This window comes from Elephas maximus, chromosome X (genome assembly GCF_024166365.1).
Source record: "Elephas maximus indicus isolate mEleMax1 chromosome X, mEleMax1 primary haplotype, whole genome shotgun sequence".
In the NCBI taxonomy this organism is placed as follows: domain Eukaryota; kingdom Metazoa; phylum Chordata; class Mammalia; order Proboscidea; family Elephantidae; genus Elephas; species Elephas maximus.
Window position 1 is genome coordinate 107,807,825 of NC_064846.1, and position 18,406 is coordinate 107,826,230.

Here is an 18,406-nt window from a genome sequence, read left to right on the forward strand (position 1 = left end):
GCTGCTACTAGAATCTGGTGCATACAACTATCACCACTACTTCTCGAGGTGGATAGGTGTTAGGGTGCAGCAAACACTTGATGACCCAAAATCAGATTCTACTCAAGAATAGTGATTGGACTCAGGCATATATATCTGGCAACAGCCCAAACCAGCTGGTAATAGGTCATAAGTAAGTCAAGGGCTACAACAATCAAGACAGCACAATCTAGTAACCCATCCACGTATACTGAAAGAAAACAAAACAAGATAAGACTCAGTGAGCAAATATAGAATAAATCACTTTTTATATCTTAGTGATGGCTCGGAGACAGCAGTCGATATCAAACCACATAAAGAAGCAGACCATGACAGCTTCTACAACCCCCCAAACAAAAGAATCAAAATCTTTCCCAAATGAAGATACAATCCTGGAATTATCAGATACAGAATATAAAAAACTAATTTACAGAATGCTTCAAGACATCAGGGATGACCTCAGAAATGAAATAAGGCAAACTGCAGAAAAAGCCAAGGAACACAATGATAAAACAGTTGAAGAACTCAAAAAGATTATTCAAGAACATAGTGGAAAAATTAATAAGTTGCAAGAATCCATAGAGAGACAGCATGCAGAAACCTAAAAGATTAATAATAGAATTACAGAATTAGACAATGCAATAGGAACTCAGAGGAGCAGACTCGAGCAATTAGAATGCAGAGTGGGAAATCTGGAGGACCAGGGAATTAACACCAACATAGCTGGAAAAAAATCAGATAAAAGAATTAAAAAAAATGAAGAAACCCTAAGAATCATGTGGGACTCTATCAAGAAGGATAACTTGCGTGTGATTGGAGTCCCAGAACAGGGAGGGAGGACAGAAAACACAGAGAGGATAGTTGAAGATCTGCTGACAGAAGACGTCCCTGACATCATGAAAGAAGAAAGGATATCTATCCAAGATGCTCATCGAACACCATTTAAGATTGACCCAAAAAGAAAAACACCAAGACATATTATCATCAAACTTGGCAAAACCAAAGACAAACAGAAAATTTTAAAAGCAGCCAGGGAGAAAAGAAAGGTCTCCTTCAAGGGAGAATCAATAAGAATAAGTTCAGACTACTCAGCAGAAACCATGCAGGCAAGAAGGCAATGGGATGACATATACAGAGCACTGAAGGAGAAAAACTGCCAGCCAAGGATCATATATCCAGCAAAACTCTCTCTGACATATGAAGGCGAAATTAAGATATTTACAGATAAACACAAGCTTAGAGAATTTGCAAAAACCAAACCAAAGCTACAAGAAATACTAAAGGAAATTGTTTGGTCATAAAACCAATAATATCAGATACCAGCACAACACAAGGTCACAGAACAGAACATCCTGATATCAACTCAAATAGGGAAATCACAAAAACAAATTAAGATTAATTAAAAAAAAAGACGCTCAAAACAGGGAATCATTGAAGTCAATATGTAAAAGATCACAAAAATCAAAAAGAGGGACTAAATACAGGTGGTATAGAACTGCCATATGGAGAGGGATACAAGGCGATATAGGACAATACAAGTTAGGTTTATACTTGGAAAAATAGGGGTAAATATTAAGGTAACCACAAAGAGGTGTAACAACTCCATAACTCAAAATAAAAACCAAGAAAAAAGTAACGACTCAGCAAACGTAAAGTCAAATACTATGAAAATGAGGATCACACAATTTACAAAGAAAAACGTCTCAGCACAAAAAAATAAGTGGAAAAATGAAATTGTCAAGAACACACATAAAAAGGCATCAAAATGACAACGCTAAACACTTATCTATAATTACGCTGAATGTAAATGGACTAAACACACCAATAAAGAGACAGAGAGTCTCAGACTGGATAAAGAAAGACGATCCGTCTATATGCTGCCTGCAAGAGACACACCTTAGACTTAGAGGCACAAACAAACTAAAACTGAGAGGATGGAAGAAAATATATCAAGCAAACAATAAGCAAAAAAGAAGAGGAGTAGCAATGTTAATTTCTGACAAAATAGACTTTAAACTTAAATCCACTACAAAGGATAAAGAAGTACACTACATAATGATAAAAGGGACAATTGACCGGGAAGATATAACCACATTAAATATTTATGCACCCAATGACAGGGCTGCAAGATACATAAATCAAATTTTAACTGAACTGAAAAGTGAGATAGACACCTCCACAATTATAGTAGGTGACTTCAACACACCACTTTCGGAGAAGGACAGGACATCCAGTAAGAAGCTCAATAGAGACACGGAAGACCTAATAACAAAAATCAACGAACTTGACCTCATTGACTTATACAGAACTCTCCACCCAACTGCTGCAAAGTATACTTTTTTTTCTAGCGCACATGGAACATTCTCTATAATAGGTCACATATTAGGTCATAAAACAAACCTTTGCTGAATCCAAAACATCGAAATATTACAAAGCATCTTCTCAGACCACAAGGCCATAAAAGTGGAAATCAATAACAGAAAATTTAGGGAAAAGAAATCAAATACTTGGAAACTGATCAATAAAAAATACCCTCCTGAAAAAAGACTGGGTTATAGAAGACATTAAGGAGGGAATAAGGAAATTCATAGAATGCAACGAGAATGAAAATACTTCCTATCAAAATCTCTGGGACACAGCAAAAGCAGTGCTCAGAGGCCAATTTATATCGATAAATGCACACATACAAAAACAAGAAAGAGCCAAAATCAGAGAACTGTCCCTACAACTTGAACAAATAGAAAGTGAGCAACAGAAGAATCCATCAGGCACCAGAAGAAAACAAATAATAAAAATTAGAGCTGAACTAAATGAATTAGAGAACAGAAAAACAATTGAAAGAATTAACAAAGCCAAAAGCTGGTTCTTTGAAAAAATTAACAAAATTGATAAACCATTGGCCAGACTGACTAAGGAAACTCAGGAAAGGAAACAAATAACCCGAATAAGAAACGAGATGGGCCACATCACAACAGACCCAACTGAAATTAAAAGAATCATATCAGATTATTACGAAAAATTGTACTCTAACAAATTTGCAAACCTAGGAGAAATGGATGAATTCCTGGAAAAACACTACCTACCTAAACTAACACAATCAGAAGTAGAACAACTAAATAGACCCATAACAAAAAAAGAGATTGAAATGGTAATGAAAAAACTCCCAACCAAAAAAGCCCTGGCCCTAATGGCTTTACTGCAGAGTTCTACCAAACTTTCAGAGAAGAGTTAACACCACTACTACTAAAGGCATTTCAAAGCATAGAAAATGACGGAATACAAACTAACTCATTCTATGAAGCCACCATCTCCCTGATACCGAAACCAGGTAAAGACATCACAAAAAAGAAAATTACAGACCTATATCCCTCATGAACATAGATGCAAAAATCTTCAACAAAATTCTAGCCAATAGAATTCAACAACATATCAAAAAAATAATTCACCACAATCAAGTGGGATTTATACCAGGTATGCAAGGCTGGTTTAATATCAGAAAAACCATTAATGTAATCCACCATATAAATAAAAGACAAAAACCACATGATCTTATCAATTGATGCAGAAAAGGCATTTGACAAAGTCCAACAGCCATTTATGATAAAAACTCTCAGCAAAATAGGAATTGAACGAAAATTCCTCAACATAATAAAGGGCATCTATGCAAAGCCAACAACCAGCATCACTCTAAATGGAGAGAACCTGAAAGCATTTCCCTTGAGAACGGGAGCCAGACAAGGATGCCCTTTATCACCGCTCTTATTCAACATTGTGCTAGAAGTCCTAGCCAGAGCAATGAGGCTAGACAAAGAAATAAAGGGCGTCCGGATAGGCAAGGAGGAAGTAACATTATCTCTATTTGCAGATGACATGATCTTATACACAGAAAACCCTAAGGAATCCTCCAGAAAACTACTGAAACTAATAGAAGAGTTTGTCAGAGTCTCAGGTTATAAGATAAACATACAAAAATCACTTGGATTCCTCTACATCAACAAAAAGAACATCGAACAGGAAATCACCAAATCAGTACCATTCACAGTAGCCCCCAAGAAGATAAAATACTTAGGAATAAATCTTACCAAAGAGGTAAAAGACATATACAAAGAAAACTGCAAAGTACTACTACAAGAAACTAAAAAGGACCTACTTAAGTGGAAAAACATGCCTTGCTCATGGATAGGAAGACTTAACATAGTAAAAATGTCTATTCTACCAAAAACCATTTATACATACAATGCACTTCTGATCCAAATTCCAATGTCATTTTTTAATGTGATGGAGAAACAAATCACCAATTTCATATGGAAGGGAAAGAAGCCTTGGATAAGTAAAACATTACTGGAAAAGAAGAAGAAAGAGGGAGGCCTCACTCTACCTGATTTCAGAACCTATTATACAGCCACAGTAGTCAAAACAGCCTGGTACTGGTAGAACAACAGACACATAGACCAGTGGAACAGAATTGAGAACACAGATATAAATCCATCCACGTATGAGCAGCTGATATTTGACAAAGGCCTAGTGTCAGTTAATTGGGGAAAAGATAGTCTTTTTAACAAATGGTGCTGGCATAACTGGATATCCATTTGCAAAAAAATGAAACAGGACCCATACCTCACACCATGCACAAAAACTAACTCCAAGTGGATCAAGGACCTAAACATAAAGACTAAAACGATAAAGATCATGGAAGAAAAAATAGGAACAATGTTAGGAGCCCTAATACAAGGCATAAAATAAAAGAAAGAAAAAAATACAAGGCATAAACAGAATATAAAACATTACCAAAAATGACGAAGAGAAACCAGATAACTGGGAGCTCCTAAAAATCAAACACCTACGCTCATGATGTAAAGACTTCACCAAAAGAGAAAAAAGACCACCTACAGACTGGGAAAGAATTTACAGCTATGACATCTCCGACCAGCACCTCATCTCTAAAATCTATATGATTCTGTCAAAACTCAACCACAAAAAGACAAACAACCCAATCAAGAAGTGGGCAAAGGATATGAACACGCACTTCACTAAAGAAGATAGTCAGGCTGCTAACAGATACATGAGAAACTGCTCTCGATCATTAGCCATTAGAGAAATGCAAATTAAAACTACGATGAGATTCCATCTCACTCCAACAAGGCTGGCATTAATCCAAAAACCACAAAATAATAAATGTTGGAGAGGCTGCGGAGAGATGGGAACTCTTATACACTGCTGGTGGGAATGTCAAATAGTACAACCACTTTGCAAATCTATCTGGCATTATCTTAAACAGTTAGAAATAGAACTACCATACAACGCAGAAATCCCACTCCTCGGAATATACCCTAGAGAAATAAGAGCCTTCACACAAACAGATACATGCACACCCATGTTTATTGCAGCTCTGTTTACAATAGCAAAAAGCTGGAAGCAACCAAGGTGTCCATCAACGGATGAATGGTTCAATAAATTGTGGTATATTCACACAATGGAATACTACGCATCGATAAAGAACAGTGATGACTCTGTGAATCATTTCGTAACATGGAGGAACCTGGAAGGCATTATTATGAGCGAAATTAGTCAGAGGCAAAAGGACAAATATTGTATAAGACCACTATTATAAGATCTTGAGAAATAGTATAAAGTGAGAAGAACACATACTTTTGTGGTTACGAAGGGGGGGAGGGAGGGAGGGAGGGTGGGAGAAGGTTCTTTACTGATTAGTTAGTAGATAAGAACTGCTTTAGGTGAAGGGAAGGACAATACTCAATACATGGAAGGTCAGCTCAACTGGACTGGACCAAAAGCAAAGATAAACTGAATGCTTCAAAGGTCAGCGGAGCAAGGGCGGGGGTTTGGGTACCATGGTCTAAGGGGACTTCTAAGTCAATTGGCAAAATAATTCTATTATGAAAATATTCTGCATCCCACTTTGAAATGTGGCGTCTGGGGTCTTAAATGCTAACAAGCGGCCATCTAAGATGCATCAGTTGGTCTCAACCCACCTGGATCAAAGGCGAATGAAGAACACCAAGGTGACACGATAACTAAGAGCCCAAGAGACAGAAAGGGCCACATGAACCAGAGACCTACATCATCCTGAGACCGGAAGAACTAGTTGGTGTCCGGCCACAACCGATGACTGCCCTGACAGGGAGCACAACAGAGAACCCCTGAGGGAGCAGGAGATCAGTGGGATGCAGACCCCAAATTCTCACAAAAAGACCATACTTAATGGTCTGACTGAGACTAGAGGCATCCCAGCGGTCATGTTCCCTAAACCTTCTGTTGGCCCAGGACAGGAACCATTCCCGAAGACAACTCATCAGACATGAAAGGGACTGGACAGTGGGTAGGAGAGAGATGCTGATGAAGAGTGAGCTATTTGTTTCAGGTGGACACTTGAGACCCTGTTGGCATCTCCTGTCTGGAGGGGGGATGGCAGGGTAGAGAGAGTTGGAAGGTGGCAAAAATGTTACCGAAGGAGAGACTGGAAGGGCTGACTCATTAGGGGGAGAGCAAGTGGGAGTACGGAGTAAGGTGTATATAAACTTATATGTGACAGTTTGACTTGATTTGTAAACGTTCACTTGAAGCTCAATAAAAATTAAAAAAAAAGTTAATAAAAAAAGAAAAACCTAAGGGAATTCACTACTAGTAGACTGAGCCTATAAGAAATACTAATGGGAATCCTTTACACTGAAATGGAAAGACAATAGATAACTTGAAGCCATACAAAGAAATAAAAGAATGCTGGTAAAAGTAACTACATAGGTAAATTAAAAAGTCAGTATTAATACACTTTTGGTTTGTAACTTCTCTTTTCTGCCTATATGATTTAAAAGGCAAATGTGTAAAATAATAATTACAAATCTAGTAATCTCTGAAAAAAAAAAGATCATATTATCTAATCTCATTATTTCAAGGAGAAGAAAACTGAGGACCAGAAATGATTAAAAAAATAATAGTAAACTTATCTAGGGTCACACAGGAAACCCTGGTGGTGTAGTGGTTAAGAGCTATGGCTGCTAGCCAAAAGGTCAGCAGTTCGAATCCACCAGGTGCTCCCTGGAAACCATATGGGGCAGTTCTTCTCTGTCCTGTAGGGTCGCTATGAGTCAGAATCGACTCAACAGCAATAGGTTAAGGTTAAGGGTCACACAGCATGTTAATAGGAAAGCTTTGACTAGAATCTGAACATTGCAAGTTCTAGTTTTTCCTAGATGCTAGCAGTCCAGTAATCAGAGTATCTGATAAAATGTTAACACACTTCTTTAAATGAGGCCTCATAAAACAGAAATTAGGTTTTTTTTTTGTCTAAGCAAAGTACATATAGATGAAAAAATGAAACCATTCTCCCACACCATGATAATGAAATAGAAAGTATCAGAATATTGGACGTCCATGAAGCATTGGAAGTCCGTTGATAATATCTTTTTTTTGCCAAATGCAAATTTTTAAAAGAAATATAAAAAACACAGGGTGATTCTGAAGAACATATGAATAATTGGACAATATGATTTAAAGTTACTAGGCTTACAGAAATGCTGTCGTGATTATGAAATTGTCTATGGATATCTTGGCTACTGGGAAACCTAGACTGTAAACCGAATCTGTTTTTCACCTTTTGATTTATGTATTCATTCAACATTTATTTATTGTTACTATATTCCTAGCCCTATTTTAGGCACTAAGGATACAGAGGTTAACAAAACAAAGTTTCTCTGTTCATGGAGTTTGCATTCTAGAAGGTGATGTTGTTGTTAGTTACCATCAAGTCAGTTTTGACTCATAGGGACCTTATGTATAACAGAACAAAATGATGCCTTGTCCTGTGTCATCCTCACAATTATTGCTATCTTTGAGCCCATTGTTGCAGCCACTTTGTCAGTCTAACTTGTTGAGGGTCTTTCTCTTTTTCACTGACCCTCTACTTTATCAAGCATGATATACTCCTCCAGGGATTGATCCCTCTTGATAACATGTCCAAAGTAAGTGAAATGAAGTCTTGCCATCCTCTCTTCTAAGGAGCATTCTGGCTGTACTTCTTCCAAGACAGATTTGTTCGTTCTTCTGGCAGTCCGTGGTATATTCGATATTCTTCACCAATACTGTAATTCACATACGTCAATTTCTCAAGATGAAAAGAACTGAAGAGAAAATTCAAGCCTCAAATTTCAATATTGAAGGATTCTATGGGCAAAAAAGTTTTCAGTGGACTTTTTTTTCCCCGAAGTAGCTCTTCTTTCTAGTCTTTCTTAGTCTGGAAGCTCCACTGAAACCTGTCCACTGTGGGTGACCTTGCTGTTATTCAAAATACCAGTGCCATAGCTTCCAGCATGACATCAACATGAAACCTATCACAGTACGACAAACTGACAGATAAGCCATGGTATTTTCAGTTGCCTCATATGCATGTGAAAACTGGACAGTGAATAAAGAAGACCAAAGAAGAAGTGATGCATTTGAATTATGGATTTGGCGAAAAATATTGAATATACCGTGGACTGCTGGAAGAATGAACAAATCTGTCTTGGAAGAAGTACAGTCAGAATGCTCCTTAGAAGCAAGGATGGTGAGACTTCATCTCACATACTTCGGACAAGTTATCAGGAGGGCTAACATGTCCCTGGAGAAGAAGTCAGGCTTGGTAAAGCAGAGGGTCAGTGAAAAAGGGGGAAACCGTCAACAAGATGGATTGACACAGTGGCTGCAACAATGGGCTCAAACATAGCAATGATGATGAGAATGGCACAAGACTAGACAGCATTTCGTTCTGTTTTCATAGAATCTCTATGAGTTGGAACTGACACGATGGCACCTAACAACACAACAACATGGGCAAAAAATTGAATGATGCAGAAAGCATCAAAAGAAGATAGAAGGAATACACAAGTCACTGTACCAGAAAGAATTGGTCAACATTCAGCCATTTGAGGAGCTAGCATATTATCAAGAACTGATGTCACTGAAGGAAGAACTCTAAGCTGCACTGAAAGCATTGGTGAAAAACAAGGCTCCAGGAATTGATGGGATACCAATTGAGATGCAGCAACAAAGCGATGCAATGCTGGAAGTGCTCACTCGTCTATGCTAAGAAAGTTGGCCAACCAACTGGAAGAGATCCATATTTGTACCCATTCCAAAGAAAGGTGATCCAGTGGAATGCAGAAATTATCGAACAATATCATTAATATCATATGCAAGCAAAATTTTGCTGAAGATAATTGAAAAACTTCTGCAGCCATACATCAACAGGGAACTGCCAGAAATTCAAGCTGGATTCAGAAGAGGACTTGGAACAAGGGATATAATTGCTGATATCAGATGGATTTTGGCTGAAAGCAGAAAATGCCAGAAAAATGTTTACTTGTGTTTTATTGATTACACAAAGGCATTCAACTGTGTATATCATAATAAATTGTGTATAACACTGTGGAGAATGGGAATTCCAGAACACTTAATTGTGCGCACATGGAACCTGTACATAGACCAAGATGCAGTCATTCAAATAGAAGAAGGGGATACTGCGTAGTTTAAAATTGAAAAGTGTGTGTCAGGGTTGTATCCTTTCACCATACGTATTCAATCTGTATGCTGAGCAAATAACCTGAGTAGCTGGAGTATATGAAGAAGAACACGGCATCAGGATTGGAGGAAGACTAATGAGCAACTGGTGATATGCATATGACACCACCTTGCTTGATAAAAGCGAAGAGGACTTGATGAAGATCAAAGATTACAGCCTTCACTGTGGATTATGCGTCAACATAAAACAAAAATCTTCATAACTGGACCATCTAAACACCCGTATAAGCAGCAGTCAAGAAATCAAATGACATATTGCATTGGGCAAATCTGCTGCAAAAGACCTGTTTAAAGTATTAAATAGCAAAGATATCACTTTGAGGACTCAGGTGCACCTCACCCAAGCCATGGTATTTTCGGTTGCCTCATGTGCGTGGAAAGCTGGACAATGAAAAAGGAAGAGGATCATACAAGCAGTGAATAAACAGATAACATTTAATATATAATGCCATGTAGTGGTAAGGGCTGTGAGGTTGATTAACCAAGATAAGAGGATAAGGTGGTGCCGTTTTTGATACAGTCATTAGGAAAGGTGTCTCCGATGAAGTGACACTGAGCAAAGACCTGAATGAAGCAAGGGAACAGGACTTGTGAATAACTGGAGGAAGAGCATTTCAGGCAAAGAAAAGTGTATATATGTAAAGGCCCTGAGGTGGGAACCTGTTTGTCATGTTCAAGGAACAGCAAGGAGGTCAGTGTATCTGAAATATAGAAAATGAGGGAAAATAAGGTCAGAGATGTATTCAGAAGCTAACTTATGTAGGCCAAAATAGGAACTTTGGATCCTATCCTGTGTGATGGGAGGGCTTTGGGAGGTTGAGTGACTTGATCTGATTTATATGTAAGGAAAACATTCTGGCTGTCTTGTGGAGAATAAACTTTAAGGGGGCAAGAAAAGAAGCAGGAAGACCAGTTGAGAGGATATTATAGTAATTCAGGTGAGAGAAAATGATTGGACTAGGGTGTTAGTAATGGGGTAAGTGAGAACTAGTCAAGATTCTGGAGATTTTCTATATATATAATTAAAAAAATAATTACAGACTCATAGGAATTGCTGGAAATATACAAGGTGGTCCCATACACCAGTCATCTAACCTCCCCCAATGTTAACATCTTGCATAACTGTAGCACCATATCAAAACCAGGAAATTAATATTGATCTTATTCAGATGTTTCCAGCTGTATAAATACTTGTGTGTAACTCTATGTAGTTTTATCACATGTATAACAATGTAATCACCAACACATCAAGATACTTAACTGTACCATCACTATAGGGCCCTCTCATGCTCCCTCTTTATAGCCACACCCAACTGTCATACCCCCATCTCTAACCTCTAAAAAAAAAATAAACTCTGGCAACTGCTAATCTGTTCTCTATAATTGTTATTTCGTGAGTGCTATGTAATATCACTAGTAATTTTATTTGCTCTGAAGTTTACTTTATCTGATATCAGTATAGCTATTGGTGCTTTTTTTAAAAAAAAATCATGTTTGCATGGCATATCTTTTTCCATCCATTTACTTTCAACCTACCCATGTCATGATTGAAGTGAATTTCTCATAGATTGCGTATAATTGGGTCATGTAACCATGTTACACAGTTGGATTTGCAAATTTGGATCTCAGGGATGGAGACAAAAATTTGGGAGTCTTCAGATTATAATGGTATTTAAAACCATGGGACTCAATAAAATAATCTGGGGAATGAGTGTGGATAGAGAAGTCCAAAGACTAGCCTTGGTGCATTCCAACATTTAGAGTCAGGTGAGTAAAGAATCTAGAAAAGGAGACAGAAGAAGCTGCCAGTGAGGTAGGAGGAAAATAAGGACAGTTTGTCATGAAAACCAAGTGAAGCAAGTGTTGCAAGAAAGAGGGAGTGATCAATTAACTCCAGCATTGCTTAGAGGTAAAATAAGATGAGGACTGAGGATTAACTATAGGATTTGGCAGTATGGAAATATTGCTGAACTTAATGAGAGAGATTTCAGTGTAGCCATGAGATTAAAAAAAAATGATTGGAATGGGTTCAAGAGAATACCAGGCAAGGAATTAGAGACATGGAGAATAGATAACTTTGGCAGGAATTTTCTATGAAGGAGAGCAAAGAAATGAATGGTAGCTGAAAGTGTTTTTCTTTCTTAAATAGGAGATAGTAGAGTATGTTTGTATGCTGGTGGAAATTACCTAATAGAGAGGAAAAAATTAATGATAGAAGAGCAAGAAAAATGGGATCCAGTGTGTAAGTGAAGTGGTTGGTCTTTGGAGCAGGAATAATTTATTCATTGTAACAGGTGGGAGGCAAAGTATGTCAGTAAAGATGCGGGTAGAATGGGGAATTTTGTATTGAGAGGATGAGGAAGTCCTCTTTTGATAGCTTTTGATTCTTTGAAACTAGAAGCAAGGTCATCAGCTGAGAGTGAGAAGATGGGGAGGTGTTGAAGATTTGAGGAGATGTGAAATAGAAATTTTTACAAATGATATTTTATTGTGTTTAAGTAAATTAAAAAAAAATTAGGTTCCCATTTAACAATTTCTACACAGATTATTCAGTGATATTGGTTACATTTTTCACAATGTGTCATCATTCTTATTCATTCCTTTCTGGTTGTACCATTTCTGGTACTCTGGTTTTCCTGCCCGCTTACTTTCTCATCTTCGCTTTAGAATAATTTTTGACCATTTAGTCTCATATAGATGATTTTTTTTAATTAACTTTTATTGAGCTTCAAGTGAACGTTTACAAATCAAGTCAGACTGTCACATATAAGTTTATATACATCTTACTCTGTACTCCCACTTGCTCTCCCCCTAATGAGTCAGCCCTTCCAGTCTCTCCTTTCGTGATAATTTTGCCAGCTTCCAACTCTCTCTATCCTCCCATCCCCGCTCCAGACAGGAGATGCCAACACAGTCTCAAGTGTCCACCTGATATAATTAGATCACTCTTCATGAGCATCTCTCTCCTACCCACTGTCCAGTCCCTTTCATGTCTGATGAGTTGTCTTCGGGGATGGTTCCTGTCCTGTGCCAACAGAAGGTTTGGGGACCATGACCGCCGGGATTCCTCTAGTCTCAGTCAGACCATTAAGTATGGTCTTTTTATGAGAATTTGGGGTCTGCATCCCACTGATCTCCTGCTCCCTCAGGGGTTCTCTGTTGTGCTCCCTGTCAGGGCAGTCTTCGGTTGTGGCCAGGCACCAACTAGTTCTTCTGGTCTCAGGATGATGTAGGTCTCTGGTTCATGTGGCCCTTTCTGTCTCTTGGGCTCTTAGTTGTCTTGTGACCTTGGTTAAAGGAGCTCATTATTCATGGGTGGTATTCTTCATTTTATAAGCCAATGTGTTATTTATCTAAAAGGCGTCCTCAAGGGATAATTTCAATTTAAAGTTTCAAAAGTATCTCAGGGTAATAGTCTCGGATAGTCCTCTAGTCTCAACTGATCCAGTGAGTCTGGACTTTTTAAGAATTTGAGTTCTGTTCTACATTTTCCTCCTGTTTTATCGGGATCCAATTATTGTGATCCTGATTGGAACCATTGGTAGTGGTAGCCAGTGGTATTTAGTTCTCCTGATGTTAGGGTAGATGTAGACTATTAGTCCTGTAGACTATTTTCTTCTGAGTCTTTGGTTTCCTTCTTTCTCTTTTGTTCTGGATGAGTAGAGACCAATAGTTCTATCTTAGATGGCCACTCTTAAGCTTTTAAGACCCCAGACACTACTCACCACATTGGGATGTAGAACATAAACTTTATAAACTGTATTATGCCAATTAACAGAGTTGTTCCATGAGACTATGGTTCTAAGCCTTCAAACTCAGAAAACCAATCTTGTGAGGTGTTTGGTTATGTCTAAGAAGTATTTGTAACTGTGTCCCCTATAAAGTTTATTATATACCTGGATATACATGCAGGCACACACACCTGTAGGTACATATGCCTATAGATTCATCTATCTCAGCACACATATGTACCCACATATTCATACCATATACGTATATTCCTATACACATATTTGTGCAACCACACACATATTTTTTTTTCAGTTCACTAGTCACTGGGATTTCTTTTTATTATGTACTTTAATTTTTTTTCTTTTTATTATTATTTTATTGTGCTTTGAAAGTTTACAAATCAAGTCAGTCTCTCATACGAAAATTTATATACACCTTGCTATATACTCCTAGTTGCTCTCCCCAAATGAGATAGCACACTCCTTCTTTCCACTCTCTCTTTTTTTTTATTAACTTTTATTGAGCTTCAAGTGAACGTTTACAAATCAAGTCAGACTGTCACATATAAGTTTATATACACCGTTCTCCATACTCCCACTTGCTCTCCCCCTAATGAGTCAGCCCTTCCAGTCTCTCCTTTCGTGACAATTTTGCCAGCTTCCAACTCTCTCTATCCTCCCATTCCCCGTCCAGACAGGAGATGCCAACACAGTCTCAAGTGTCCACCTGATATAATTAGATCACTCTTCATGAGCATCTCTCTCCTACCTACTGTCCAGTCCCTTTCATATCTGATGAGTTGTCTTCGGGAATGGTTCCTGTCCTGGGCCAACAGAAGGTTTGGGGAGCATGGCCGCCGGGATTCCTCTAGTCTCAGTCAGACCATTAAGTCAGGTCTTTTTATGAGAATTTGGGGTCTGCATCCCACTGATCTCCTGCTCCCTCAGGGGTTCTCTGTTGTGCTCCCTGTCAGGGCAGTCATCGATTGTGGCCGGGCACCAACTAGTTCTTCTGGTCTCAGGATGATGTGGGTCTCTGGTTCATGTGGCCCTTTCTGTCTCTTGGGCTCTTAGTTATCGTGTGACCTTGGTGTTCTTCATTCTCCTTTGATCCAGGTGGGTTGAGACCAATTGATGCATCTTAGTTGGCCGCTTGTTAGCATTTAAGACCCCAGATGCCACATTTCAAAGTGGGATGCAGAATGCTTTCATAATAGAATTATTTTGCCAATTGACTTAGAAGTCCCCTTAGACTATGGTCCCCAAACCACCGCCCTTGCTCCGCTGACCTTTGAAGCATTCAGTTTATCCCGGAAACTTCTTTGCTTTTGGTCCAGTCCAGTTGAGCTGACCTTCCATGTATTGAGTATTGTCGTTCCCATCACCTAAAGCAGTTCTTAAAAAAAAAAGAATTATCTACTAATTAATCAGTAAAAAACCCTCTCCCACCCTCCCTCCCTCCCCGCCTCATAACCACAAAAGTATGTGTTCTTCTCAGTTTATACTATTTCTCAAGATCTTATAATAGTGGTCTTGTACAATATTTGTCCTTTTGCCTCTGACTAATTTCGCTCAGCATAATGCCTTCCAGGTTCCTCCATGTTACGAAATGTTTCAGATTCGTCACTATTCTTTATCGATGCGTAGTATTCCATTGTGTGAATATACCACAATTTATTGAACCATTCATCCGTTGATGGACACCTTGGTTGCTTCCAGCTTTTTGCTATTGTAAACAGAGCTGCAATAAACATGGGTGTGCATGTATCTGTTTGTGTGAAGGCTCTTATTTCTCTAGGGTGTATTCCGAGGAGTGGGATTTCTGGGTTGTATGGTAGTTCTATTTCTAACTGTTTAAGATAATGCCAGATGGATTTGCAAAGTGGTTGTACCATTTGACATTCCCACCAGCAGTGTATAAGAGTTCCCATCTCTCCGCAGCCTCTCCAACATTTATTATTTTGTGTTTTTTGGATTAATGCCAGCCTTGTTGGAGTGAGATGGAATCTCATCGTGGTTTTAATTTGCATTTCTCTAATGGCTAATGATCGAGAGCAGTTTCTCATGTATCTGTTAGCTGCCTGACTATCTTCTTTAGTGAAGTGCGTGTTCATATCCTTTGCCCACTTCTTGATTGGGTTGTTTGTCTTTTTGTGGTTGAGTTTTGACAGAATCATATAGATTTTAGAGATGAGGTGCTGGTCGGAGATGTCATAGCTGAAAATTCTTTCCCAGTCTGTAGGTGGTCTTTTTTCTCTTTTGGTGAAGTCTTTACATCATGAGCGTAGGTGTTTGATTTTTAGGAGCTCCCAGTTATCTGGTTTCTCTTCGTCATTTTTGGTAATGTTTTGTATTCTGTTTATGCCTTGTATTTTTTTCTTTCTTTTTTTTTTTATGCCTTGTATTAGGGCTCCTAACGTTGTCCCTATTTTTTCTTCCATGATCTTTATCGTTTTAGTCTTTATGTTTAGGTCCTTGATCCGCTTGGAGTTAGTTTTTGTGCATGGTGTGAGGTATGGGTCCTGTTTCATTTTTTTGCAAATGGATATCCAGTTATGCCAGCACCATTTGTTAAAAAGACTATCTTTTCCCCAATTAACTGACCCTGGACCTTTGTCAAATATCAGCTGCTCATACGTGGATGGATTTATATCTGTGTTCTCAATTCTGTTCCACTGGTCTATGTGTCTGTTGTTGTACCAGTACCAGGCTGTTTTGACTACTGTGGCTGTATAATAGGTTCTGAAATCAGGTAGAGTGAGGCCTCCCACTTTCTTCTTCTTTTTCAGTAATGCTTTGCTTATCCGAGGCTTCTTTCCCTTCCATCTGAAGTTGGTGATTTGTTTCTCTATCACCTTCAAAAATGACATTGGAATTTGGATCAGAAGTGCATTGTATGTATACATGGCTTTTGGTAGAATAGACATTTTTACTATGTTAAGTCTTCCTGTCCATGAGCAAGGTATGTTTTTCCACTTAATTATGTCCTTTTTAATTTCTTGTAGTAGAGCTTTGTAGTTTTCTTTGTACGGATCTTTTACATCCTTGGTAAGATTTATTCCTAAGTATTTTATCTTCTTGGGGGCTACTGTGAATGGTATTGATTTGGTTATTTCCTCTTCGATGTTCTTTTTGTTGATGTAGAGGAATCCAAGTGATTTTTGTATGTTTATCTTATAACCTGAGACTCTGCGAAACTCTTCTATTAGTTTCAGTAGTTTTTTGGAGGATTCCTTGGGGTTTTCTGCGTGTAAGATCATGTCATCTGCAAATAGAGATAATTTTACTTCCTCTTTGCCAATCCGGATGCCCTTTATTTCTTTGTCTAGCCTAATAGCTCTGGCTAGGACTTCTAGCACAATGTTGAATAAGAGCGGTGATAAAGGGCATCCTTGTCTGGTTGCCGTTCTGAAGGGAAATGCTTTCAGGCTCTCTCCATTGAGAGTGATGTTGGCTGTTGGCTTTGCATAGATGCCCTTTATTATGTTGAGGAATTTTCGTTCAATTCCTATTTTGGTGAGAGTTTTTATCATAAATGGGTTTTGGACTTTGTCAAATGCCTTTTCTGCATCAATTGATAAGATCATGTGGTTTTTGTCTTTTGTTGTATTTATATTTTGGATTACATTAGTGGTTTTTGTAATATTAAACCAGCCTTGCATACCTGGTATAAATCCCACTTGGTTGTGGTGAATCATTTTTTTGATACGTTGTTGAATCCTATTAGCTAGAATTTTGTTGAGGATTTTTGCATCTATGTTCATGAGGGATATAGGTCTGTAATTTTCTTTTTTGTAATGTCTTTACCTGGTTTTGGTATCAGGGAGATGGTGGCTTCATAGAATGAGTTGGGTAGTATTCCGTCATTTTCTATGCTTTGAAATACCTTTAGTAGTAGTGGTGTTATCTCTTCTCTGAAAGTTCGGTAGAACTCTGCAGTATAGCCATCCAGGCCAGGGCTTTTTTTTTTTGTTGGGAGTTTTTTGATTACCGTTTGAATCTCTTTTTTTGTTATGGGTCTATTTAGTTGTTCTACTTCTGATTGTGTTAGTTTAGGTTGGTAGTGTTTTTCCAGGAATTCATCCATTTCTTCTAGGTTTTCAAATATGTTAGAGTACAATTTTTCGTAATAATCTGATATGATTCTTTTAATTTCAGTTGGGTCTGTTGTGATGTGGCCCATCTCGTTTCTTATTCGGGTTATATGTTTCCTTTCCTGTATTTCTTTAGTCAGTCTAGCCAATGGTTTATCAATTTTGTTAATTTTTTCAAAGAATCAGCTTTTGGCTTTGTTAATCCTTTCAATTGTTTTTCTGTTCTCTAATTCATTTAGTTCAGCTCTAATTTTTATTATTTGTTTTCTCCTGGTGCCTGATGGATTCTTTTGTTGCTCACTTTCTATTTGTTCAAGTTGTAGGGACAGTTCTCTGATTTGGGCTCTTTCTTCTTTTTGTATGTGTGCATTTATCAATATAAATTGGCCTCTGAGCACTGCTTTTGCTGTGTCCCAGAGATTTTGATAGGAAGTATTTTCATTCTCGTTGCATTCTATGAATTTCCTTATTCCCTCCTTAATGTCTTCTATAACCCAGTCTTTTTTCAGGAGGGTATTGTTCAGTTTCCAAGTAGTTGACTTCTTTTCCCTAGTTTTTCTGTTATTGATTTCCACTTTTATGGCCTTGTGGTCTGAGAAGATGCTTTGTAATATTTCGATGTTTTGGATTCTGCACAGGTTTGTTTTATGACCTAATATGTGGTCTATTCTAGAGAATGTTCCATGTGCGCTAGAAAAAAAAGTATACTTTGCAGCAGTTGGGTGGAGAGTTCTGTATAAGTCAATGAGGTCGAGTTGGTTGATTGTTGTATTTAGGTGTTCCGTGTCTCTATTGAACTTCTTACTGGTTGTCCTGTCCTTCTCTGAAAGTGGTGTGTTGAAGTCTCCTAGTATAATTGTGGAGATGTCTATCTCACTTTTCAGTTCTGTTAAAATTTGATTTATGTATCTTGCAGCCCTGTCATTGGGTGCATAAATATTTAATATGGTTATATCTTCCTGATCAATTGTCCCTTTTATCATTATG

General features: G+C 38.0%; 1 protein-coding gene across 2 annotated transcripts in view; it reads left to right on the top strand.

Annotated features, from left to right (window-relative positions):
* Positions 1-18,406, top strand: part of ZC3H12B (zinc finger CCCH-type containing 12B) — a 634,852-nt gene that overhangs the window by 11,287 nt on the left and 605,159 nt on the right. The gene's annotated exons all lie outside the window — the stretch shown is intronic.